This window comes from Hyla sarda, chromosome 12, assembly GCF_029499605.1.
Source record: "Hyla sarda isolate aHylSar1 chromosome 12, aHylSar1.hap1, whole genome shotgun sequence".
NCBI classification, from domain to species: domain Eukaryota; kingdom Metazoa; phylum Chordata; class Amphibia; order Anura; family Hylidae; genus Hyla; species Hyla sarda.
In genome coordinates, this window is record NC_079200.1 from 77,728,319 (window position 1) to 77,754,184 (window position 25,866).

Consider the following 25,866-nt stretch of genomic DNA (forward strand, 5'->3'; position numbering starts at 1 on the left):
GCATTCTACTAAAGCAATCTGTCAGGAAGTGTTTACACTGTGGTACCCCATCACAGATCTATGGAAAGAGCTCACCTAAGGCCCGGCGAGTACTCCTGCCCCCACGATGCATCAATGAATGAATCGCAAACTACAAAGCTCCAACAAAGCAGAATACAAGCAGCTTCACCTCCGCATGTCAAGCTGCAATAATATATCAAAAGAGAAGTAAAATATAAGTAGCCTCACCTTCCAACATGCCCAGCTGCAACAATGTATCAACAGAGAAAAAGAATCTGAGCAACTTTATCTACTGAAGCATATCCAGCTGCAACAAAGTATCTGGGGGTAAATAAGTGGGGAGCTGAAACATGGCAAGGCCCAAGGTCTACGAGAAGAAACCAGGCTCCTTGAAGTACCGTAGAACTGTAGGAAGACGAAGAAATGCTTAAAAAGCCGTTTACAGGCCATGTGCTCCAATTTGGAGCAGGCTGGGATGGGGTAGAATTGCAGCAGTATCATAAAGCACAATACCCAATGTGTCCTACAATCAAAAGTCATAAGTTAAGATGGAGACAGCAGCAGAAGTAGCCAGTAACAAAGGGAAAAACTTTCTTTTCTGTAGCGCTGGTTTTGGTAAAGATATAGGGGGAGATTTATCAAAGCCCGTGCAGAGGAAGAGTGGTGCAGTTGCCCAGAGCAACCAATCAGATCGCTTCTTTCATTTTCCACAGGCCTCTAAAGAGGCCTGTGGAAAATGAAAGTAGCAATCTGATTGGTTGCTATGGGCAACTGCACCACTCTTCCTCTGCACAGGTTTTGATAAATCTCCCTCATAGAGCTGTTTTCACGTAGTTAATGATAACTTAAAGCTTTATTTTAGCACATATCAATGCGTTTTTTGGCCCGAAACAGGCCTGTTGTCAGGAAGCTTCTTTACTGACGAAGGGCCTGTTTCGGGCCAAAAATGTGTTGATATGTGCTAAAATAAAGCTTTAAGTTATCATTAAGTACGTGAAAACGGGTCTATATCTTTACCAAGACCAGTGCTGCAGAAAAGATCATTTTTTCCCTTTGTTACCGGTTGTCTTGTAACTGAACCAGCATTGCCGGTGTTCAGTAGGATCACATGCTGCAGGACTTGGGATTTAAAACTACTGTGTATTGAAGTGTTGTGCTCTAAGCGCCACGTCATAGTGTGAGTGGATATTTCATATTCCTACCGATTTACATCTCTGTGTGATGTACTTCACGAGGGCGTGTGTCTTATTCTTCTCTGAACAGCAGAAGTAAGGAAACAAACTAAGAATGACATAGTGGAAGCAGCGGGGTCTTCAGAAACGGAGAGGGCTTAAGTTATTGTAGGCACTAATGTCAATGGTAATATTCAGTAGGAGAGATTTATTAAAACCTGTTGAGTTGACCAATTTGACATAGCAACCAATCAGATCCCTTCTTTTATTTCTAAAAGGCCTTCTCAAAAAATTACCGAAGCGATCACATTAGTTGAAATGGTCAACTGGTCAACTTTTGCTTTGCATGGGTTTTGAGAAATCTCCCCCCAACTGAACAACATACTTTTGGAAATGCCACATGGTTACACTGAGACTTCCTTGTTGTCCAGTCCTAGTTCCATCGCCATCCATTTCCCAGACAGGTAACACAGAGACTTCATTCACTGGCATGTAAACAATACCTGCACGCTGTTCTTCTTGTTTGGGATCAGATTCATTGTCACTCCTGGATTAAAGAAAACTAAAAGCTGCAGGTAAACAATCACTGCCAGACAGCACACATACTGCACCATAATCATGTTCAGCAACAGGATGCAAATAAGGATCTATCAGCACACGTCTCCCGTCTCATTTGCTTTTTTTTTTTTAATTACCCAGAATCCTTGGCTGCATCATATAGGAAATATTGTTCCTATGCATCGAGAGGGATCCCTGAGTGGACGAGATATGTGGATGTTATCATGAGTGTTTAGGATGGTAGAAGTCACCTGCCAAGAAATAAGCCAAGCAAGCCATATACTGATAAATGCGGCTGTAGTACAAGAATCGTTCTCAGGAATCACGGTTTACAGCTGGCAGTTAAAGGGGTATTCTGGTATCAGAAAATAGTATTTAAATAAGACATTCATTCCAAGGTATATAACTTACTAATATAGTATTATCACAAACAGTCCTGGCATCTTCATGCTTTTGTGTGATTCACCCTGGGCAGGAAGTTGTGTAGTTATTTTCATTGTCAGTGTGATGTTGTCTCCACCCTCCTGGTTCCTCCCTCTCTTCTGAGACAACGCATCATCATCTGCTGCCTCAGCCATCACCTCTGATCAGCCCCTACAGCCTACATCCTCATCGGTCTGTATTTTACATATATATCCTTTTTGGCACAGTTAGGAAGAATGATGTGTGTTTACAACCTGCTGCCTGTGCTATACAGTACCACAGGCAGAGAAGCAGACAGGGAATGATAGCAGGTGCTGCAAGTGCTCTGACTGTGTGATAGTCTGTTATGAATGAGATGTCCTGCAACAGCTCTGGGCAGGTAACTAACAGGAGTGCTGTGGGAGGAAAGTAGGCAGAACGGGAGGACTGTGATAAGGAGCTGAGGAAAAGCAGTGCACTTTGGGAATTGTAGTTCTGAGGAACCACTAAACCAGGAAGTACATGACTGAACAAATTGATATTTAGTGGTTTCAGAACTGGGACAAACAAGTAAGCAATGCTATATGTTTCTTCAGCATTTACCTGATGTTAGAGTCCCCCACTAAAGAATGATTGCTTTTATGTAAACAGAAAAATCTGAATAATATCACAGACAGAGTCCTAGGGATACAGTGATACATTATTAGTATGTATAAAGGCATTGAGTTCTGGAACTAAAATCTGATTACTAAAGCAGACTGTCCATTTACTAGGTATATATAACTACATTTTTTAGTTGATTTGCCAAGAAACAGGTCTCTAAGCAATTAGTCTGTGTCCAATTACTCAGGGGCAACAATGTCACAAAAACTGAGGGCAAAGAATTGGTAAAGGCAGAAAATAATGTTTTTTCTCGCTATCACATTTACACCATTTATGCTAAAAATCCATTCAGGTGAAAACGCCCTTTAAAAGGGGTACTCCCGTGGAAAACTTTTTTTTTTTTTAAATCAACTGGTGCCAGAAAGTTAAACAGATTTGTTAATTTCTTCTATGAAAAAAAAATCTTAATCCTTCCAGCACTTTTTAGGGGCTGTATACTACAGAGGAAATTCTTTTCTTTTTGGATTTCTCTTCTGTCACGACCACAGTGCTCTCTGCTGACCTCTGCTGTCCATTTTAGGAACTGCCCAGAGCAGGAGAAAATCCCCATATCAGACATATGCTGCTCTGGACAGTTCCTAAAATGGACAGCAGAGGTCAGCAGAGAGCACTGAGGTCGTGACAGAGAAATCCAAAACGAAAAGCATTTCCTCTGTAGTGTACAGCTCCAAAAAAGTACTGGAAGGGTTAAGATTTTTTTTAATAGAAGTCATTTACAAATCTGTTTAACTTTCTGGCACCAGTTGATTTAGAAAATAAATAAATAAAGTTTTCCACGGGAGAACCCCTTTAAGAGGGGTTATCCTGGAATACTGGAATAGAAAACTAGAGCTAATTTCTTCAGAAAACAGCACCATACCTGTCCTCAGGTTCTGTGTGGTACTACAACTCTGCTCCATTCACTTTAAGCTACAATACCACACACAAACTGAGGACAGGTGTGGTGCTGTTTTATTATTTATTTTTTGATCAGTTCTGTTTTTCTAATGCTGGATAGCCTCTTTAAGCCTTAATATGTCCAGTGTGGGAAAACTATTATGAAATAGGCGCTTTATTCTTCCTTATATGGGTTAGACGATCAATAAAGTTATAAATTATGACCAGCCATGACATCTTGTTTGTCATCCATTATGGACTACATCTGCCCAAGTTCTGACAAGTCCTTGACCAATCACATCCAGCATTTCTTCATTGTGGCCCCATTTAGCATTTGTACCGTCTTAGGCGTAGCTTTAAAATTGAGTTTCCTAGCATGGAATCCATTAAACCTGGTTCAGGGTTTCCTGGAAGAAAGCGACCATGGGATTCACTGCTTCTACAATAAGGACAGTAAGTGGATATGAACAAATTGGGGGGGGGGGGGGGGGGGGGTAGTAGTGAAACTGTGGGGAGCTAAGAGGCAGCTACTGCACCAAAGGGACCAGAAACTAATAGTTCTCTAAATGGCCTATTGTGGTTGCGAATACAGATTGTACACTGGGACCCAAGAGCTTTAAGCTATCCTCCAGGGGCAGGCAAAGTAATCATGCAGTAGCCAAACATCAGGAAGAACACAGTTTACACCAAGTATAATGGAAGGTTGTGCCTGAGCCAATAATAAAAAGGATTTCTTTCACGTGGATATAATCCACTGAAGATTTCCTGCAGTGAAAATTTCACAGTGTATTTTGCTACCATTAACTTCAATGGGTCTGCGGAAAATCCATAAGGGCTTGTTTACACGTGTGTATTTAATTACAAAAAAACACGTTTTCTGCTGCAAGTTTAAATGGGCGTGGGCTGTCCATGGCAGATTTTCGGCAGTGGAATTTCCACCAACAGTGGAAAATTGGGTCTGCAGCAGATTATCAGCAGTAAAATTCCACTGCCGAATATTGCTGCAGACAGCCCGCCCCATCAAACTCGCAGCGGGAAACCGGCTGCTAGTTTGCCATCAAATCCGCCCGTCTGAACGAGCCCTAATATTGGCATTTAGCGACAGATTTGTGGATTTTCCGCTGACCCATTGAAGTCAATGGTAGTAAAATCTGCAGCGGTTATGTCAGTCTGAACGTACCTCAAGGTACAACCGACTGGGAATGTTAATCCAACGTGAAAGAGAATCGCTGTATAAATACCTTATTAATAATCCAGGTTAATATTTATGGCATTTTCCATGGTCTTAGTGTGTTTTACCTGGTCACAGTGAGGACTGTATAGGACCCATTACAGAGATAAAGCAGATATACAGCAAGTTTAGAAAGCAGTAAAGCCATCATTCTCCATCAGATGTCACCTTGGATCGCTCTGTCTGGCTCATGTCCATGACGGAGGTCCAATGATTATAGCGCCAGACATGTAGTAAAGATCTAATACGATTAGCCACATTTTTAAAGCTTATTTTTGACCTCTAGCAGAAAATCGAGCACATACGTTGTGGAAGCCAACTGGGACTGAAGAACATCAAGTTGATTCATCAAATTAGCTGAAACATAATTGTGCTGCATGAGTGGATATAGAGCTGTCATGTATAAAGCTGTCAGGAAGCCATCAGCTCCGACGTTAAATAGAGACACCAAGTTATCCAGCTCCGAGCCTGACATTCTGCGGACTTAAGCCTGATCAAGACAGAATTTCTTTCCTTTTTTTTTTTTTTTTTTTTTTTTTTTTTTAATTCATCCTCTAATCCCATTACAGCTGTCAAAATAAGAAGACTCAGTGGTGATTTAGGGGTGCGGACTGAAGAACGGCCTCATGTGTGTAGAATCAAAGCTGTATTATTATACACAGAGAGGGCTCAAAGAGTGCAAAAATATATCTGTAGTCTGGACCAAGGTGCAAATTATTAATTCCCCAGGTAGGATTCATCGATCCCAGGTCCATGAGGGGATAAGGCCAAGTTGAGATAGGCCCAATATTAGAAACAATGTTAACACTAATCTTAGACTGGGGAACCTGGGAAGTCGCAGCCAGCCACTTGCCTTCGAGCTCGCAAACAGTTATCAAGTCTCAAATACTGAATAGTTCTCCAAATTTCGAATATACTTTTCATTACCAAGCAACATTATCATTTACATTCAGAGGGTGAAAATTCATCCTGTTGATGTGCAATGGTTACAGATAAGCCCATGATCAAAAAAAGGCTTTTACTGAAATATTGAATAATAGAGTGACAGCTACAAGTCAGAATAGATGATAACCACGGCTTCATTACTGAGATGAGGAGTGGAGAGGGGGAGACCTACAGCCATCGCTAATCCACCTACCTGCCCTGCAAATGAACCAGATGAACTTGTTTGTTTGCTTGGTGTAAGCCTTAGAATGGGAAACAATACATTAATGACATGTGCCATGTAGGACCGGTACTCCTCATCATCATGTTGTGCTATCCTGGGCAGGCACCCACAAATTTTCAGCCTCTACTCCATGTACATCCCCTGTTCTCCCATATATGGGGTACTCTCGCTCTTTTGTCATGCGGTCTGAGCGCCTATTCTGTGCAAGAGTCATTTCTCTTCAGGGGACATTTGTCTTCTGCCATTTTCATCGTGACTGTAGAAAATTTGGGTTGCTTTTCATTAAAGGGACCAGAGTACCCCTTTAATGTTTTGTTCTTGTAAAAGCATGAATTTCTGTACATCCCAGCACTTTAAGAGTACGATATTGAGATAGAGAAGGGCTTTAATGTAGCCGACAAGTGAGTTATTATTAATCTATGAATCTGCTTCTCTATGCAGAAAATAAAAAACACGGGTGTCTAGCGCCAACATGTAAAGGCTCCTTCTGTCTCAGTGACGAGAACCTGGCAAGTTGAAGACTTTTCCAATTACACGGGTGGGTTCTGTACAATATCTTCTCTGTAATTATGTGCATTGTGCTTCCTATAGTACCCATACAAGCTCAGCATTATTTACCGCATGACAATCACATACTAATAACATGCCTGCACCTGAGCGCGCCCCGGCTTTCATTACTCCTTCAATAATGCCATGTCACTGGCAGACTGCTGCCTGCCAGGCGCTCTGCATGGTAACACATTCGGGGGGATTTTTAGGATATAAGACTTTGTTCTTAGGAGCTTTTTGAAGGACAGAGGAAATAAAAGTCCTGACAAGGTAGGGAGGTTTATGTTCTGCAGAGCATCTTGTCTGTCTGCAAACTTAACCTGTGAATGTGGGGCTCTCACTCAACCAATGAGACCATGAGATGGGCAAAGGGCACTCACTGGCTGCAGACTGAGTTCTCTCCGTCAACTCATAACTTGCAATTGGCATATGTACAATGGACAACCGATGAGAGTATCAGACATCAGGTATAGTAGAAGTAGAAGTAGTACCATCCAAAAGGTACAATAGCAGTACAAGACTTGGTAGTGGTTGAAAGCCTAGTAGTATTAGTGGTGGTAGTAGTATTAGTATCAGGAGAAGTAATAGTAGTATCACAGCTAGCAGTTATGGTATCCAGATGATTATGTACCACAGGCCTGATGTCTGTTATAACAAATGTGTAGAAAGTAGGCCTTTAACAACCTGTGCAACAGTTGAATAAAAACAATGTTTTCTTCCCTCTAGGCAACAAAACCAACAGAGATACCAATAGACTAAGAGCTAAAATAGCAAGATGCCTGATGAAGCGCTAAGGCGCAAAACGCATTGAATGTTGGGAATAAACCTTGTTCCCATCTACCTGGCATCTGTGGTCTCTCAGTGCCTGAAGTTATCCACTATCTCCTGGAGGTCCTTGGTTTTATGCTGAACAGATTATGCTTTTCTTCTCTGTGTTGACCCCGCCCCTGAGGAGCAGCAAGTGTTGCACCTGCTATAAAGCACTGGCCTTCAAAGTTAGTGAGTCCATGTTAAACTCTGTGATATGCAAACCCTTATGGGTTTAAGTAAAAAAAAATTACCACATTTATCTACATAAAATCCATATTTGTCTACATAAAATCAATCTCTGGTTTTATAGAACTTCTGAAAATATCTACACACGTCTGAACATCCCATTCATGTGGAGAGCCCAAGTAGTAGCTGATATAAAGCGGATGCAGAGCCCTGAAGATCACTACACCCCTCCAGAATCTTTTAAAGAGTACCTGCCATCAAACGATATTTTCTAAACTAACTCAGATTACATTCCCCAACTACTCCTAACACCCCTCCTGCACTCCCAAAAAATTTCTGTGTATCATACCTTCCCCTTGCTCACATTGTGTGAGCTCCCGGCAAGAGAAAGTGGGCGTTCCCTAGCAAGCGCAAGTTCACTGAAGCCTGTGAGAGCTGTGCCTCACCATGCCCTTCCTGAGTTTGGACTTCTGCAAGTCTAAGTGGAGACAAAACTAATTGATTGACCTGCATCAGGGAACAGAACAGAGTCACCTAGAGGCCGGTTTTTCAATCACATTAAAAACATATAAAAGGTTGAGAATTTTAACAGCAAGTAAATAGCAAAGTGTCTTATAATTACATAAGGAACAATATATTAAAAGTTTAGTTTGGTGACAGGTACTCTAAGTACATTCCGGAGAAACAGACAGGCTGGGGACTGCAAAGTAAGTCTGTGTAAAAGTTCTGTGCATATACTGTACATCCCAAAGTCTATCATTTTAATGCACACGGCAGGGAGCAATGGGTTAATAATTTTTTTTTTTTTAAAGAAAACACCTGGCAGACACGTTGCGAGAGCAAACAGCGCTATAGAGCAGAGCGGTTATCGCTTCTGAAGAAGTACTCCAAGACATTCTGCTCTCTCAAGTCTGCAAGACAATAAAAGGTGAATGAAGAAAGGGAAGACTCTTGCTCTTGTGGGTTTTTTCCCCTCTCTCTCTCTCTCATAGGTCTTTTGTCTGAATCTCTAGAAGCAAGAGCATAATACACAAAGAAACAAAAGCGTTTGTGTCTCGTATGTGCAAAATGTTCTGTTCACAGAGTCATATTACAAAAGCAGGTCAGGATTGATCATGAGCGCTCCCAGACCGCCGCTCCCGGAACATCTGCTGCTGTATAAATCGCCGGCGATACATATCTGCTTTAAAAGAACACCTGAACAAAACAAAAAAATCACAAGGATGAGGAGTCCAGTAATGGAGTAAAAAAAGGGACAGAAATAATGGCTTAGAAAAGTTCCACACAACGACTTCCATTTAAAATCTATGCCCAGTATATAATGTAACAACCGCAGACAAATACAGGCGACTGGAGCAAACATTTCACAGACCAGAGCAATCTAGAGAGATTAGAAAGCTGAGCAGCGGGATTACTGACAGGCTCCTTCTAAAATTCAGAACCCCACTATAGTTCTCCCATCAGAATCACAGTCTCTCTGAATAGGAAGGATCCAGGTACAGTGGTCCCTCAAGTTACAATATTAATCGGTTCCAGGACGACCATTGTATGTTGAAACTAGAGATGAGCGAACTTACAGTAAATTCGATTCGTCATGAACTTCTCTGCTCGGCAGTGTATGACTTTTCCTGCATAAATTAGTTCAGCTTTCCGGTGCTCCGGTGGGCTAGAAAAGGTGGATACAGTCCTAGGAGACTCTTTCCTAGGACTGTATCCACCTTTTCCAGCCCACCGGAGCACCTGAAGGCTGAACTAATTTACGCAGGAAAAGTCATCAACTGCCGAGCCGAGAAGTTTGTGACGAATCGAATTTACTGTAAGTTCGCTCATCTCTAGTCGAAACCATTGTATGTTGAGACCATAACTCTGTGGAAACCTGGTAATTGGTTCTGAAGCCACCAAAATGTCATCCAAAAATAGGAAAAAGTGAGGATTAAAGAAAAAATAAGTAGATAACTAATATAGATAAAGTAAGTCCTTACATATAAAAGTAATAAAGATCTGCTGGGAGCTGTAATCACTGTCTATGTCAGTGTTTCCCAAGCAGGGAGCCTCCAGCTGTTGCAAAACTACAACTCCCAGCATGCCCGGACAGCCAAAGGCTGTCCGGGCATGCTGGGAGTTGTAGTTTTGCAACAGCTGGGGGCACCCTGCTTGGGAAACACTGGTCTATGTAGAGGACAGGAGCTTCTTCAGGGTCCTGTACAGAACACAATGTCCTAAAAAAGTAATGGAGTCGCCCTCACCTGGTGTCCAAAGGAGCAGGTAACCCTGGTACAGGTAAAGTGTACAGAACATATAATACCTCCCTGTACTGTAGGGGGCGCTACCAGACACCAGTCAGTGCATACGCTTCAGTAATACGCGGATTTTACCAGTGAATGCCCATTCTGATTGGTCGGTTCTTCCAGCCATTGACACGTTTCACAGATCTGGACTGTCTGTAGAATTGTATGTTGAGTCTGGTTTCAACTTACGATGGTCCAGAAAAGACCATTGTATGTTGAAACTATTGTATGTTGAGACCATTGTAAGTTGAGGGATCACTGTAGAATCCTATCCCGTTCATTTATCCTCATAACCGGAGGAGACTGGATTCACACTGTGGTACAGTGAAAGCGGCAGAACATCCATCGCTCCTATTTTATCTTCTGCCCAAAAGGGGAGCATTAGATTACAAAATCGCTGTGTACTGTATGTTCACCTCAGGTCACCCTGCCCTTTACTCTGCTGCTTAAAATGTTCCAAACGCTTAGAGCCGGGGACGCGTGACGTCACGGCCCCGCCCCCTCAATGCAAGTCTATGGAAGGGGGCGTGATGCCGCTCCCATAGACTTGCATTGAGGGGGCGTGGCCGTGACGTCCCAAGGGGCGGGGGCAGGGAATCACGAGTCCCTGACAGTGGCTTTAAGAGTTCGGAACATTTAGTTCTGAATGCTGAGCAGCGGAGTACCCCTTTAAAGGGAATGTATCACCTACATTTTTTTAGTTGTAAGAGCCAAATATGAACCATATTGTTTATGCTTTCTGTTGTCTGATTGAAATTTTTATTTCATTTTTTTATTTTGTAAATGATGATTGCGCTACCATCTTGCCTGAGCTCTCTCATTTAACCCCTTAAAGGGGTACTCCGCCCTAGACATCTTATCCCCTATCCAAAAGATAGGGGATAAGATGTCAGATCGCCGCGGTGCCACTGCTGGGGAGCACCGCGCTATCATTACAGCACAGAGCGAGTTCGCTCTGTGCGTAATGACGGGCGATACGGGGGACGGAGCAGCGTCGTGACACCACGGCCCGTGACACCACGGCCCGTCCCCTTAATGCAAGTCTATGGCAGGGGACGTGACATCCGCCACGCCCCCTCCCATAGACTTGTATTGAAAGGGGCGGGCCGTGACGTCACGAGGGGCGGAGCCATGACGTAACGATGCTCCGGCCCCTGTATTGCCCGTCATTATGTGCAGAGCGAACTCGCTCTGTGCTGTAATGATAGCGCAGTGCCGCAGCGGGGATCCTGGGGCTCCCCAGCAGCGGCACCGCGGCAATCTGACATCTTATCCCCTATGCTTCGGATAGGGGATAAGATGTCTAGGGGCGGAGTACCCCTTTAAGGACCAGGGGTTTTACAACTTTCATTTTTTCCTCATTACCTTTAAAAAAATCATAACGTTATAAATTTTGCACCTAAAAATCCACATGATGGCTTATTTTCTGCGCCACCATTTCTACTTTGTAGTGACATCAGTCATTTTACCCAAAAACTACGACAAAAGGGGGAAAAAAATTATTTTGCGACAAAATTGAAGAAAAAAAAAAACCATTTTGTAACTTTTGGGGGCTTCTGTTTCTACACAGTACATTTTTCGGTAAAAATTACACCTGATACCCTAGTTATATAGGTTTGATTTTGTCGCACTTCTGGAAAAAATCATAACTACATGCAGGAAAATTGATACGTTTAAAATTGTCATGACCCCTATAACTTTTTTATCTTTTCGCGTACGGGGAGTTATGAGGGCTCATTTTTTGCACTGTGATCTGAAGTTTTTAGCGGTACCATTTTTGTATTAATCTGACTTTTTAATAGCTTTTTATTCATTTTTTTCATGAAATAAAAAGTGACCAAAAATACATTATTTTGGCCTTTGGAATTTTTTTGCACGTACGCCATTGACCGTGCGGTTTAATTAATTATATATTTTTACACACGCAGTGATATCAAATATGTTTATGATTATTATTTTTTTTATATATATATTATATACTTTTTGGGATAAAATAGGAAAAAGGTGCCATTTAAATTTTTATTTGGGGGGAGGAGGGGCTTTTTCCCTTTTTTTTTTTTTTTTTTTTTTTACACTTTTATAGTCCCCATGGGGGACTATTTATAGCAATCATTAGATTGCATATACTGATCAGTAATATCAGCAATCTTCTTCTCTGGTATGCTTGGTCAGACCAGAGGAGAAGACCCCGGGATGAAGGCCAGAGCAGGTAAGGACACCTCTGGCCGCCACTTTGGATGATCAGATCCAATCATCCATCCGTATTGCCGCAGATGCAGTGATCTGTATTGATCACGGCATCTGAGGGGTTAATGACGGGTCCCTGGCTGCTCAAAGAAGCCGGAACCTGCCATGCATGATGCGAGCACAAGTCCGGTGACCTCGTCATGTACAGGACGTAAATGTATGTCCTGGTGCATTAAGTATGAACGGATCAGGACGGACATTTACGTCCACTGTCATTAAGGGGTTAAGAACCCCTTAGACATTACTTTTTAAACAGGTACAAATCCCAGCAGTGATCTGTGAAATGAGAGTAACAGAATATATTATAATAGGATGAGAATATACAGTGGTCCCTCAAGTTACAATATTAATCGGTTCCAGGACGACCATTGTATGTTGAAAACATTGTATGTTGAGACCAGAATTCTATGGAAACCTGGTAATTGGTTCTGTAGCCCCAAAATGTCATCCAAAAATAGGAAAAAGTGTTAAAGAAAAATAAGTATATAATTAATATAGATAAACCAAGTCCTTACACATAAAAGTAAGAAAGATCTGCTGGGAGCTGTAAATCACTGTTTATTTCAGTGTTTTCCAATCAGGGAGCCTCCAGCTGTTGCAAAACTACAACTCCCAGCATGCCCGGACAGCCAAAGGCTGTCCGGGCATGCTGGGAGTTGTAGTTTTGCAACAGCTGGGGGCCCCCTGCTTGGGAAACACTGGTCTGTGTAGAGGACAGGTGCTTCTTCAGGCTCCTGTACAGTACACAATGTCCTAAAAATGTAACATGGAGTCGCCCTCACCTGGTGACCAAAGGAGCAGGTAACCCTAGGACAGGTAAAGAGTAGTACAGAACATGTAATACCTCCCTGTACTGTAGGGGGCGCTACCAGACACCAGTCAGTGCATACACTTCAGTAATACAGGTGTTTTACCAGTAAATTGCCCATTCTGATTGGTCAGTTCTTCCGGCCATTGACATGTCTCGCAAATCTGGACTGTCTGTAGCATTGTATGTTGAGTCTGGTTTCAACTTACAATGGTCCAGAAAAGACCATTGCATGTTGAAACTATTGTATGTTGAGGCCATTGTAAGTTGAGGGATCACTGTATATTACTGCATGATCCATATCAACCAATGTTAACCCAGCCATAGACATTATCTGCCAGCAAATCCAAAAAATAAAAAGCATGGTGATTTGGGACTGACTACAGGAAATCTATAGAATGCTTTCGCTTGCTTAGCTGGGGGACCACATGGATTGTCTGGGGGGGGGGGGCTGGTTTTCCGAAAAAAACACCTCATCTCTAGTCTATTGTTTTATTCTTTTCAAGGTTCCTTGAGGACAGATGTGTGAATGCAGGAAAGTAATGCTCTTCGGTATACAGCTGTGTAAGAATAGAGGATGAGACTGGGATTCTGGCAGAATAAAAACACAGAGAAACCTTAAACCCCCCCCCCCCCCCCAGAGGCTGCTGTGAGTTTTACTGTGTCGTCTGTAACAAAATTTACTCCACAGACAAAAATAACATAAAACTTTTTAAATGACAAAATACAAAAAGATTTACTAAAACTGAGTGGTAAACTTATGTAAGAAATTATAGTAATCATGTGGGCATCTGTTCACATTTGCTTTTGGTCTTCTCTGCTTTCCTGTGGTTAATTTTTTTTTAAATATAATGAGATTAAAAAAATTAATATAAAAAATGTAAATTAAAAAAAGACACAGCCACTATTGGCTATTGTCATTTGTCATCTGGGAATTGTTTTCTGATCCAGAATAGCAGTGATAGCAATAGGTTTATTGTGAGATACTGAATAAATAAGAGGATGCCCGATTCTGCGGGGCCTAAAGGAGACCGTTGAGGGCTGCAAACCAGTGTGTGGCAAGGAATTGGTTACGCTCTGCTATTCCGGAATCAAGATCATTTTGCTACCTGCTCAGTATCCCCAGGACTTGCCAATCAAATTATCCTCCTCCAAATAATTCCACCTCCTCTGCTCACCGAGAGAATGCGGCGTGCACGGAGAATCAGTCATCTCGTGGAACAGCAAGCGTCACCGTGATAAATCCGCAGATCAACAATATCGTTCATTTTAATGATCAATGGTAATACGCTCTCACAGCACACGGCCTGGGAAAACAGCTCTCAAAGCACAAGATTTAGGAGGGGAGCAGAGCTGTCATTTATATCACTGTGCACAGGTACATCCAAAAGGCTGGCAGCCTGGCCCCACAAACACTATATATACCCACTATTCTAAGGTGGAGTCACTGTACATACACTACATTACTTATCCTGGATTATACTCCAGAGCTGCACTCACTATTCTGCTGGCGGAGTCACTGTGTACATACATTACATTACTTATCCTGTACTGATCCTGAGTTATATCCTGTATTATACTCCAGAGCTGCACTCACTATTCTGCTGGTGGAGTCACTGTACATACATTGCATTACTTATCCTGTATTGATCCTGATTATATCCTGTATTATACTCCCGAGCTGTACTCACTATTCTGCTGGTGCAGTCACTGTGTACATACATTACATTACTTATCCTGTACTGATCCTGAGTTATATCCTGTATTATACTCCAGAGCTGTACTCACTATTCTGCTGGCGAGGTCACTGTGTACATACATTACATTACTTATCCTGTACTGATCCTGAGTTACATCCTGCAATATACTCCAGAGCTGTACTCACTATTCTGCTGGTGAGGTCACTGTGTACATACATTACATTACTTATCCTGTACTGATCCTGAGTTACATCCTGCAATATACTCCAGAGCTGTACTCCCTATTCTGCTGGTGGGGTCACTGTGTACATACATCACATTACTTATCCAGTACTGAGCCTGAGTTATATCCTGTATTATACTCCAGAGCTGCACTCACTATTTTGCTGGTGAGGTCACTCTATACATACATTACATTACTTATCCTGTACCGATCCCGAGTTACATCCTGCAATATAATCCAGAGCTGCACTCACTATTCTGCTGGTGGAATCACAGTGTGCATACATTATGATTATTATTATTACTTAACCTACCCTAATCCTGAGGTACATCATGTATTTGACTCTACCAGGAAAACAGAAAGTGCAGCTCTGGCATACAATACAGGATATAACTCAGGATCAGTACAGGATAAGTAATGTAATGTACATACACAGTGACTGCACCAGCAGAATAGTGAGTACAGCTCTGGAGTATAATACAGGGTATAACTCAGGATCAGTACAGGATAAGTAATGTAATGTATGTACACAGTGACCCCACCAGCAGAATAGTGAGTACAGCTCTGGAGTATAATACAGGATATACCTCAGGATCAGTACAGGATAAGTAATGTAATGTATGGACAGTAAGTGCAGCTCTGGAGTATACTGCAGGATGTAATTCAGGATCAGTACAGGATAAGTAATGTAAAGTATGTACACAGTGACTCCATCAGCAGAATAGTGAGTACAGCTCTGGAGTATAATACAGGACATAACTCAGGATCAGTACAAGATAAGTAATGTATGTACACAGTGACCCCACCAGCAGAATAGTGAGTACAGCTCTGGAGTATAATACAGGATATAACTCAGGATCAGTACAAGATAGGTAATGTATGTACATGATGATTTCACCAGCAGAATAGTGAGTGTGGCTCTGGCATATAATAAAGGTTATAACCCAAAATTAGTACAGCATACGTAATGTATTTAGACAGTGACTCCACCAGCACAATAGTGAGTGCAGCTCTGGAGTATCTGTCTACATTCATTACTTACCCTGTACTGATCCTGAGTTACATCCTGTATTATACTTCAAATCTGCACTCACTATTCTGCTGGTGGAGTCACTGTCTACATATATTACATTACATATCCTGTATTATACTCCAGAGCTGTACTCACTATTCTGCTGGTGGAGTCACTATGTACATATATTACATTACATATCCTGTAGTGATCCTGAGTAATATCATTTAGAACTTTTATTTAAAATATTAAACATTACAATAATAAACATCGTAACAATAATACAAACAACATACACTTGTACAATGTATACATAAAAACAGTCCATCCTGTATTGTACTTCAGAGCTGTTGCTGGTGGAGTCATTTAAGTTGCATTTCTTATATGCGTTAATTTTTATCCTCAGTCATAGGTAAGTAATGTAATATGTGACTGCAGGGGCAGGTAACACATAAAAAGTGAAGACCATTATCCAGTTGATGGAACAAGGCAGTGAGCTTTGCTGTTGTTTATTATAAGGTGGTCTATAGTATCTGCCTGTTACCCTCTCCCTTACCATCCAATTACCCATGCACTAGTCCATCTATCAGAGAACCCCAACTTCACTTTGAAAATAGTAATAGTTTATATATATATCCTATGTACCTTGACCCCTTGTCACATGTTTTGGGAGAGCAGAGGTATAAGAGAAAAAAGCTGCAATGGCGCTCCCAAGGAAATAACCCGAAGTCGTCTCCTCTGGGCTACGTCCCTACGCTGCTGGCCTGCATACCAAGCTACCATCACCGGCAAGGAATACGCTACCCCCACCTGGGTACCCACCTACACCGGCTAAAGACCTACACCGCCCCCGGCGCTACCTCCGCTTTTTTCCTCCATTTAAAGTTTTGGGAGAGGTATGGTTAAAAACACGCCCATTACACCAGTCCCTTTTGGGATTACCTGTACCACACAAACCTGTGTTTATATACCATTTGATCATTTCATATACTAATCTGAAGAACGCATAGATGTAGCGCTGAAATGCATTTTCACATAAAGTAATTCTACATCCTTTCCTGAAGCACCCAGGAAAAAAGTGAGCATTTTTGTGGTGTATGGTGTATACAAAAAGTAATAAAATAAACAAAACAAAAAATGCAAAAAAAACAAACAAAAAAAAAGTGTATAACATAAATAAAATAAACTTGCATATTTTTTTTTAATACAAAGGCATGCTTTTAAATATACCATTGCCAATATATGTGACAAGATGTCAAGAAACATAGCACATATCTGTAAATATATATATAAAAAAAATATACAAAAAAATAAAAATAAATTAAAAGTCGAAAAATACTAAAAATTAAGTAAAAACTAAAAGTAACAAAAGCTATAGAGAAAAAAAAACACAAAAAACAACAACAAAAAATATACAAGAACAAATTAAATAACAAAAATGTACGAGTCTGCCCATTTCTTTTGTGTTGATTATTCAGATTATACATAAGGAATAAGAGAGAATAGATGCTTTTATGGTGGCTACAAACACATACCGCTATTACACGTTATATATGCTGCTTGCGTGTACAAAGTAGTCATCGCAAAAAAAATTAATAAATAAATAAAAAAATGGCAGCTGCAGCGAGTGAAGCCGGGATATATTTTGCCACCGATTGCACATCCCAGGTCCCCAAGATGAAATATTAATGTTCAATTTGTTTATCTGCGGGCTCACATCTTTCCAGCACTGAGCTGTTAATTTTCTATCAGCACAGACAACGGATCAGTCAGTCATGAACTCTTCACAGCCATTACGCGGAGACATTTTGATTAAGTATGCCTAATGTAGTGGATAGGGAAGAATGAAAACACTCTGGCTGCCAACTTTTGATTGACCATTAAGCCACTGATGAATGTGCCTGTCAGGGAGGAGACAATTACCTCAACAATGAAGAAAGTCTTGTGGAAGGCTTATTTCTCCATAGGGCTGACACATTTTACCAGATTACAGAACGAGACCGTTTTCAAAGCGTGTAAGCCGATCACCGAGGAATCTTCTCAAAAGTTCACTGGCAACACCGGAAAATGCGATTCTCCCCCTCCGCAGCTGTCTTATTTGCGCAAATAAAATGGCACTGTTATAATCGGAAATCGCTAAAAATGTGAAGACCAGCTCTTATGCTGAATCACTGTGTCCAGGATGAAAAAAAAAACAATATAAGGGGTTAAAGGGGTATTCGGGTATCAGACGATTGAATTTAAGACTACCACCCCAAGGTATATAACTTACTAATATAGTGTTATTACAAACTGTACTGCCTTCCTCATGCTTCCCCTGACAGGAGGTTGTGTCTCCAGCTCCCTGGCTCCTCCCTCTCTCCTCTCTTTTGCTGTTTCAGGAGGCTTTGCTGGGTCTGAGTGATGTCACTATCTCTGACCAGCCCCTCCAGCCTACATCCCCATTTTTCTGTCATATATTCATATATATTTATAGGGACATTTAGGAAGAATTAGGTGTATTTACAGCATGCTGCCTTTTGGCAGGCAAAGGAGCAGACAGGGAATGCATACAGCAGGTGCTGCACCTGGCAGGACTGCTGTAGGAGGTGAGTAGGCAGGGTGGGAGGACTGTGATGAAGAGCTAAGGGAAAGCAATGCATTCTGGGGAGTCATAGTACTGGGCAACTGTTCAACTAGGAAATACAGGACTAAGACCCCCGAAACAAATCGATTTTTGGTAGTTTCAGAACTTGTGCAGACAGGTAAGCAATGCTATATGCTTCTGCAACATTTTAATGTTTTTTTTTGCTACCTCATGTCAGAAAACCCCTGTAAGTCTCAAATGTACATGGTTCAGTAGAATTAAGATGCATATATGAGCAGAGACAGCATTCCAGGGTCGGATTGAAAATGTTAGCTACAGGATCCCCAACATGCAGATAGGAAGAGGTGGGAGGAGATAGGAGAAAAACCGCAGGGAGGCCAGGAAGAAAGCTGCACACAACACAAGATGCACAAAGTAGGTGGCAGAAAAAGACCAGGTCTGGGCACTGTTTCTTCCCGATTCAGCAAATGGTGTCACAAGTAGAAGAAGTCTACACATCCGCCATATATGGATGACAGATCCCACTTGGAAGCAATGGTGATGTCACAGGCAGGAGGAGCCTGAAACAGATGGCACTAGAGGCAGTAAGATGACGCTAGGAAGCCCAGATAGATAAGCAGAGACCAAGTTGGAAAGTGAAGAAAGACCCTTGACTAGAATTAGAATGCAATAACAAACACTAGTGATGTCACAGAGACAGAAAGTGAGGACAGACTTCACTAGAGACAAGAAGCAATAATAAGCACCATCCGCGATCCATTCCCAGATGATGAATCATATTAGGAGTGGCAATTTATTCAAAATATTATAAATACTATATAAACCTCATGTGTTAACACGTAATGCTCTGCGCTACTACAATATGTGAAGTTCATACGTGGTGATGTCACGCAACTCTGTTTATGGAGAACTGCCCCGACTAATATTCAGAGGGGGGTAAACAATGCACTTGTTGAATCCCTCCCTTAATAATAAAATAAAATCCGATGCTTCAATCGCCTTGGTGTCATCTCCCCATCATGGCTGCCCCACTCTTCACGTCGATTTGGAAAAGGAACAGCCGGGCTTTTTATCAAGACAATGTAGGAACAAAACTTGACAATGCTACAGAGCTTAGGGGAAGCCTGGCGCATGTTTTATTCCTGCGTTTAGCTCGCGGAGGCAATATCAGATAATACATTTATCTACCTGACAGCCGCTCTCCTGCAGCTGCTATTGTGCTGAGTCAAACACATTTTAACCGGAGCTGGAGGCAGCTGGTAAATATAATTTAATGTGTATACATAGAGCAGAGAGAGCAGAACATACATGTGCAGTGCCAAAAACACAAATACATGTATAGGAGGGGCCCATGGGGATGACGTTACAGAGGCTGCAGCAATGTCAATAAAAAGGAACAATTATTAGTTATTTTTTTCAACTGTAACTTTTTATTAGGTTTTTGATTAAGACAAAAAAATATATATAATCAAGTACACATAATGGAGAAAACAAACATCAGGGACTTTGAGATAAATGCCAATATTGGTGACAATAACTACCATGACAACACCTAACTTCAAAGCAAGTCACCATAAATAAAGTGTAATAAAACAATGACAATAGGAGGGAATAATGCGACTAAATCAAGTCAATACATCGGGGATGGGAACCACAAGGGGGGGGGGGGGGGGAGAAAACACAAAATAAACCAACAACACAAGAAAGGGAAACATAAGGGACGAAGCGACCAGAAAAACAGTAAAGGGGAGCGAAAGGAGAAAACAAGGAGTCCAGCCAAGAGTAGTATAAGAGAAAGTAAGATCATGGAGGCTGCCTGTCAGTGAATCGATCCCACGGACCCCATATGGACAAAAACAAAGGGATAGTATTATTTAGGGAAGCAGTAAGGGATTCAAGAGAGCGAATCTCTCGGATTCGGGCTGTAAGCTCATCAGCCGAGGGAGGCAGGGTCTGTTTCCAATGTTTAGCAATAAGGGTTTTAGCCGCAAGGACTATATGCTGAAAGAGCTTGGAAGGCTTTTTCGATAAAACTCTGGTAGAAAGGTGCAGGAGAAAGACCCTAGGGTCTAGGGGGACAAGGACTCCTAAAACTTCACGAATCATTTGCTGCACCTGGACCCAAAAAGGAACCACCAGTGGGCAGGACCAAGAAATATGAAAAATAGTACCCAGGCCCACACCGCTTCGCCAGCATTGGGGAGGGATGTCAGGATTCAACTTGTTCAGGAGAACCAGAGTATGATACCAACCCATGAGCATTTTGCATTGCTTTGGAACAATTATTTTTAATACATTTATTGTACATCACAAATTTAGCAGCCTCCCAGTCTGACTGGGAGAGCATGGTAACTGAGCTATTACACCTTGTTCACACTGGTGTGGTGCTGTGCGGTGTCCGTTGCTGCCGTGGCGCCGTGTCTTTGGGGGGGGGGGGGTGCGGCCCATAGACTGGTTTGAGTGGCATTGGGGCCGCTCTGCCAGTGGGTCGTTCCCCCCTGTGGGCACTGGTGTCGCGGCGGTGGTGGTCGCCGCCCGGTGCTGCGCCATTTTATGCTAGGGACGTTAGGGACCCACTCTGAATAGGTGGCCTTGACGTTGCCAGTGGGCTTGTACTTTTTGATCAAAAATGTATACTAACAACCTGTTAGTTTTTGATATTATGCTGAGAAGCAATCAGATCATTATACAAGATTGTAGATGTGCACCATGTCTGTTATTCTACCCGAATTCACACATTTAGGGAGGGGTATACAAAATTACTCGCCAATCTCCAAAAATTCATTTTCTATGAATATGCCAACAAATTCAGTAGTGTTGTCACCAAATGACAGCAGTGGGTATTGGCTGGTCAGAATGCTTGGGTAATGCTTATACACATCTTGGGGTATTACCAGGTATCTCCACTTGTGTCTATGTAATGTATTATTAGATATCGGAGATGTTGAGTATTGGGACTGAGACTCTGCTAAATTGCCCAAAACTTCCCCAGGGAATATGAACATAGCACCTCATGGGAGAAAATTGGGGACACTAATATTAAGCTGGCCATACTTGAGATAGCCATCTGCCCAATTCCTAGGATGCTGCCTGCCTCCATCCAACATATTAAGTAGCAAGAAGATCATTTCAAGGGCCTTAAAGGGATACTCTGCCCCTAGACATCTTATCTTCTATCCAAAAGGATAGGGGAGAAGATGTCCGATAGTGGGTGACAGCCATCATGCCCCCTCCCATAGACTTGCATTGCGGGGGCGTGGCTGCGACATCACAAGCGGGGCATGGTCATGACATCATGAGCCTCCGGCGCAGCACCCGATGCTCTAAATGAACGCCGGGTGCAGCAGTGAGAGATCGCGGGGGTCCTCAGCTGTGGGACCCCTGTGATCAGACATCTTATCCCTTACCCTTTGAATAGGGGATAAGATGTCTAGAGGTGGAGTACCCTTTTAAACTCATAGGTTACACTGGACCAATATGAGCTAAAGGATATGGGCTAGATTATTATTTGCTTTAAACCATGAGCAAAACAAGTAACATCAATAAACAATGTAAGAAAATAGAATGCATTATGGGCAAACAAAGTATCCAGGACAGCTGAAATGAGCGACTGAATCAGACATGCTGCAATATCCAGCGGGAGGGTAAATACTAGCAACAGAAACATACCCATTGCCAAAGAAGTGTTCATCTAGAAGTATATAGCAGTATGCATGATGGTGAATTTCTAAAAAGCTCCAAAAGAAAAATGTCCCATCCACAAAAAGACTTTCTAAGACCTGACTTATAGAGGAATAGTTTAGCATTTTGCTAAGTCTGCTTTTTCCTCATAAATGTTTCTGTTTTACAGTAACAACACGTGTGATGCTCACACGTAAGTCCAACACACCCCATCCAAGCTGCTGTAGAGGCCGACACAGTAGGCATTAAGAATGGCACTGGGACACGTCATCTCCTCCTCTCCACCATCCAGACTTCAGAGAGAACCTACAGACCTGCGCAGCCACCCACAAGCCCTTAAGACTCACAGAAGTAATTACAGGATTAGCCAACAAGAATTCTCCTGGCTTTTTTCTTTTAGCCAATTATTGTTTCTGGGAGACAAGTCAAGAAGGAGCAGTAAACAGCAATCTACCTATGCCTGGTGTCCCAAAGTGAACCCGAGTATAAACAGTCCTGCAAAGGGAGAGCAGAAATCACAGCAGTAATGGGCTCCTAATGAAGAACCTCCGAAATTGGTCTACAACCTGCATCTGTCCGAGACTACAACCCCCAAAATTTCCCAATGCTGGAGATTATTATCCAGATGGTTTTACACTTATCCCTGACAATAGGGTAACTCGCAACCTTTCTAACAAGGCTCTGCACCAGGTAACCCATCACTCTTCATATTGATCGCTGCTCAGATCTCATAAGATTCATTGGTGACAACCTCTGACATTACACCCCTGACTCATCCGCCCACACTCACTGCCTGTCCAAGCTTTCTCCTATCCAAATGAAGTCACCTATTTTGTCCAGTAAATCAGTGACAATGCTACCCGGGGCCGTGACAATGTATGCATTGTTCTACTGCTTACAGAACCTGCTGCGGGCTATATTACAGCTCTTAACTCCTCTGCTCCTGGCACCCATGCCAAGCTTTGTTTCAGCACAATAAGGCGTCTATAGAGGAATTTGTCTACATTCACAGGTGTGCACGACTATGACAATCCAGCTGTTGTAAAGCTGAGGTCACTATAGGGGTGTGCTGGGATTTGTAGTTTTAAAATTCATCTGTGACTGCACTAGGGGGTTCAGCATATGGTTACCAGCTGTGATCATTGGCGAACGTGTCCACATCTCAGGTCATACTGAAAACTGCAGATTTAAAGAAACCGTAGATAACGTGGAAATATTATACACAAGAGAAAGATGTAGAGAATCAATGGATTCTCCATAGAGTTGTGATTTGGTGGTGGTGGGTCTACAAACTCCAGCTTCATAGTCCCTAATAATGCCTCAGTGCAGTAAGTGACGATGCCAAGCAAGGTGTAAGGACAACCTGTCTGCTTGAGAGGTCCCAACCATGGTGTATGGTAGTGATGAAGTTTAGGACTGCTCACACCAGTGCACAAGCTTCTCACAGTCCATCCTGACCTTACATAATTGATACCTCATCCTATTGCAGCGCTTCTTTTGATGTGATTGAGTGTGTCATTGTGCGTCTGACCTGTAGCACAGCAGGTCAAGCAAAAGATACACTTAGCACAAGTCAAAGACAATCTCCTTTCCAAAACCCTTTGCGCTACAGATGACATATCATGAAGAACGTATCATCGTATCCAAACCTTAGCATCTCGCTGCCTGAATAAGAATACACTGTACATGTGTTTAACCCTCTTTAAACCATCTTACGGCTCAAAGATTAGGAAACGTTCTCCTCTAAAATTATCACAATATTTCTCCTGGTTCACTTCTTCAAGAAAACTATTTATAATGCTAGTTTCTAAGTGCACAATGAGACAGGAAAAGGAAAAAAATAATAATAATATTTAAAACATAAATACATGAATAAAAATAATTATATATATATATATATATATATATATATATATAGTTAAAGTATGACGGCAGCACACCAAAGTAGTGAATCAATAAAGTGTTATTTTATTCCAGGGATATAGAGACTCTATATCCCTGGAATAAAATAACACTTTATTGATTCACTACTTTGGTGTGCTGCCGTCATACTTTAACTATCAAGAGGAACCAGAGCACCGAGGTTCAATTGTGCCTGCACCCACCCCACCCAAACTGGATGTGCTGCTTTATATGGACTGTATATATGTATATATATATATAATATACAGCAGTAGCAATGGCCTCCAAGATCTGTCCAGCCCTAGGAGACAGTCTGGCTTCTCCAAGTTATTGCTGACTAGCCCTTTTCGGACACAAATAGATTATATATGAGGAATTATGTGTGTGTGTGTATATATATATATATTGTACCATGATGGTTAATATGCTTTGATGTAGCTAGGTACCATCACCACAAGATCGAATACATTAAAGTATACCTGTCGTCAACAAAAACTATTTCTATAATGTAGATAATACCGTTATATGTATATTTGTAATATACATTGGTTAAAAAATATATATTTTTGGGTGATAAAATGCAGTCCCTGCAGCTATTGCCTGTGTGTCTCTGTGAGGAGTCCAAATACAGGATGTGAGGGCAGGACAAGCAGGGTTCTGTGAAGACTCCTGGTTTGTCAATCATCCTCATGTGTGAACCGGGGGCATGTCACAGATCCTCAGTGTACAGAGCCCTGCTTGTCATCACTGAACAGAGCCCTGCCTGTCCTCAGTGTACAGAGCCATGCTTGTCCTCACCGCACAGAGCCCCGCTTGTCCTCACCGCACAGAGCCCCGCTTGTCCTCACCGCACAGAGCCCCGCTTGTCCTCACCGCACAGAGCCCTGCCTGTCCTCACCGCACAGAGCCCTGCCTGCCCTTACCGCACAGAGCCCTGCCTGCCCTCACCGCACAGAGCCCTGCCTGCCCTCACCGCACAGAGCCCTGCCTGCCCTCACCGCACAGAGCCCTGCCTGCCCTCACCGCACAGAGCCCTGCCTGCCCTCACCGCACAGAGCCCTGCCTGCCCTCACCGCACAGAGCCCTGCCTGCCCTCACCGCACAGAGCCCTGCTTGTCCACCCTCACTTGTATTTGGACTCCTCATAGAGACATACAGGCAATAGCAGCAGGGACAAAAATATACATATTTTTTAACCAATGTATATTACAAATATACATATAATAGTATTACATACATTATAGAAAATGTTTTTGTTGACAACAGGTACACTTTAAGTCATATTTACAAAAAGCGATGGCCGGGCAATATATCAACTGGCACCATACATTATATCAAACTGCCCCAATATGGCCACTTTTTCTAGTAGAACCCAATACAAGATTTGGTTTCGTAGTTAGAAGAAACAAATCACTATTAAAAATTTCCCATCTTGCTTATAAATTGCAACAGGTGATAAACTGATCCTGACCCAAGCTCCTGGTATTCTGGAGCCCTGACCCTTGAAGGAAAGCTACCCCTACACAATGTCCTACCAGCCGGCGAGTCTGTCGGTCACCTCACTGTCACTGCCAAACAAAGATCACCTCCACCATCTGTCCGAGCATCAACATTTGGAACTCATGGCAACAAACAGCACAGCTAATAAGGTGACAGCTGTAAGTACTGATACAACCATATGGTTATGATCATTATAAACTGTCTACTTTCCTCTCCGAGATGAGGCATCACGAAGCCTGAGGAACACGGACTGAGAAATCATTTTACAATAGTAATTTTTAAGTATCCGCTGTCGCCACATTG

The 25,866-nt window shown here is 42.2% G+C and overlaps 1 protein-coding gene across 7 annotated transcripts in view; it reads right to left on the reverse strand.

The window, feature by feature from the left end:
* The window catches only part of TSHZ2 (teashirt zinc finger homeobox 2), a 197,201-nt gene that overhangs the window by 137,353 nt on the left and 33,982 nt on the right, over window positions 1–25,866 (reverse strand). Inside the window, exon 1 of one of the 7 annotated variants that reach the window (XR_008849360.1) lies at window positions 229–476. The exons of the other annotated variants lie outside the window; for them this stretch is intronic. The gene's annotated coding sequence lies outside the window, so the exon portion shown is untranslated. Of the gene's footprint in view, window positions 1–228; window positions 477–25,866 lie in introns of those variants that run through there. 7 annotated transcript variants of the gene reach the window in all.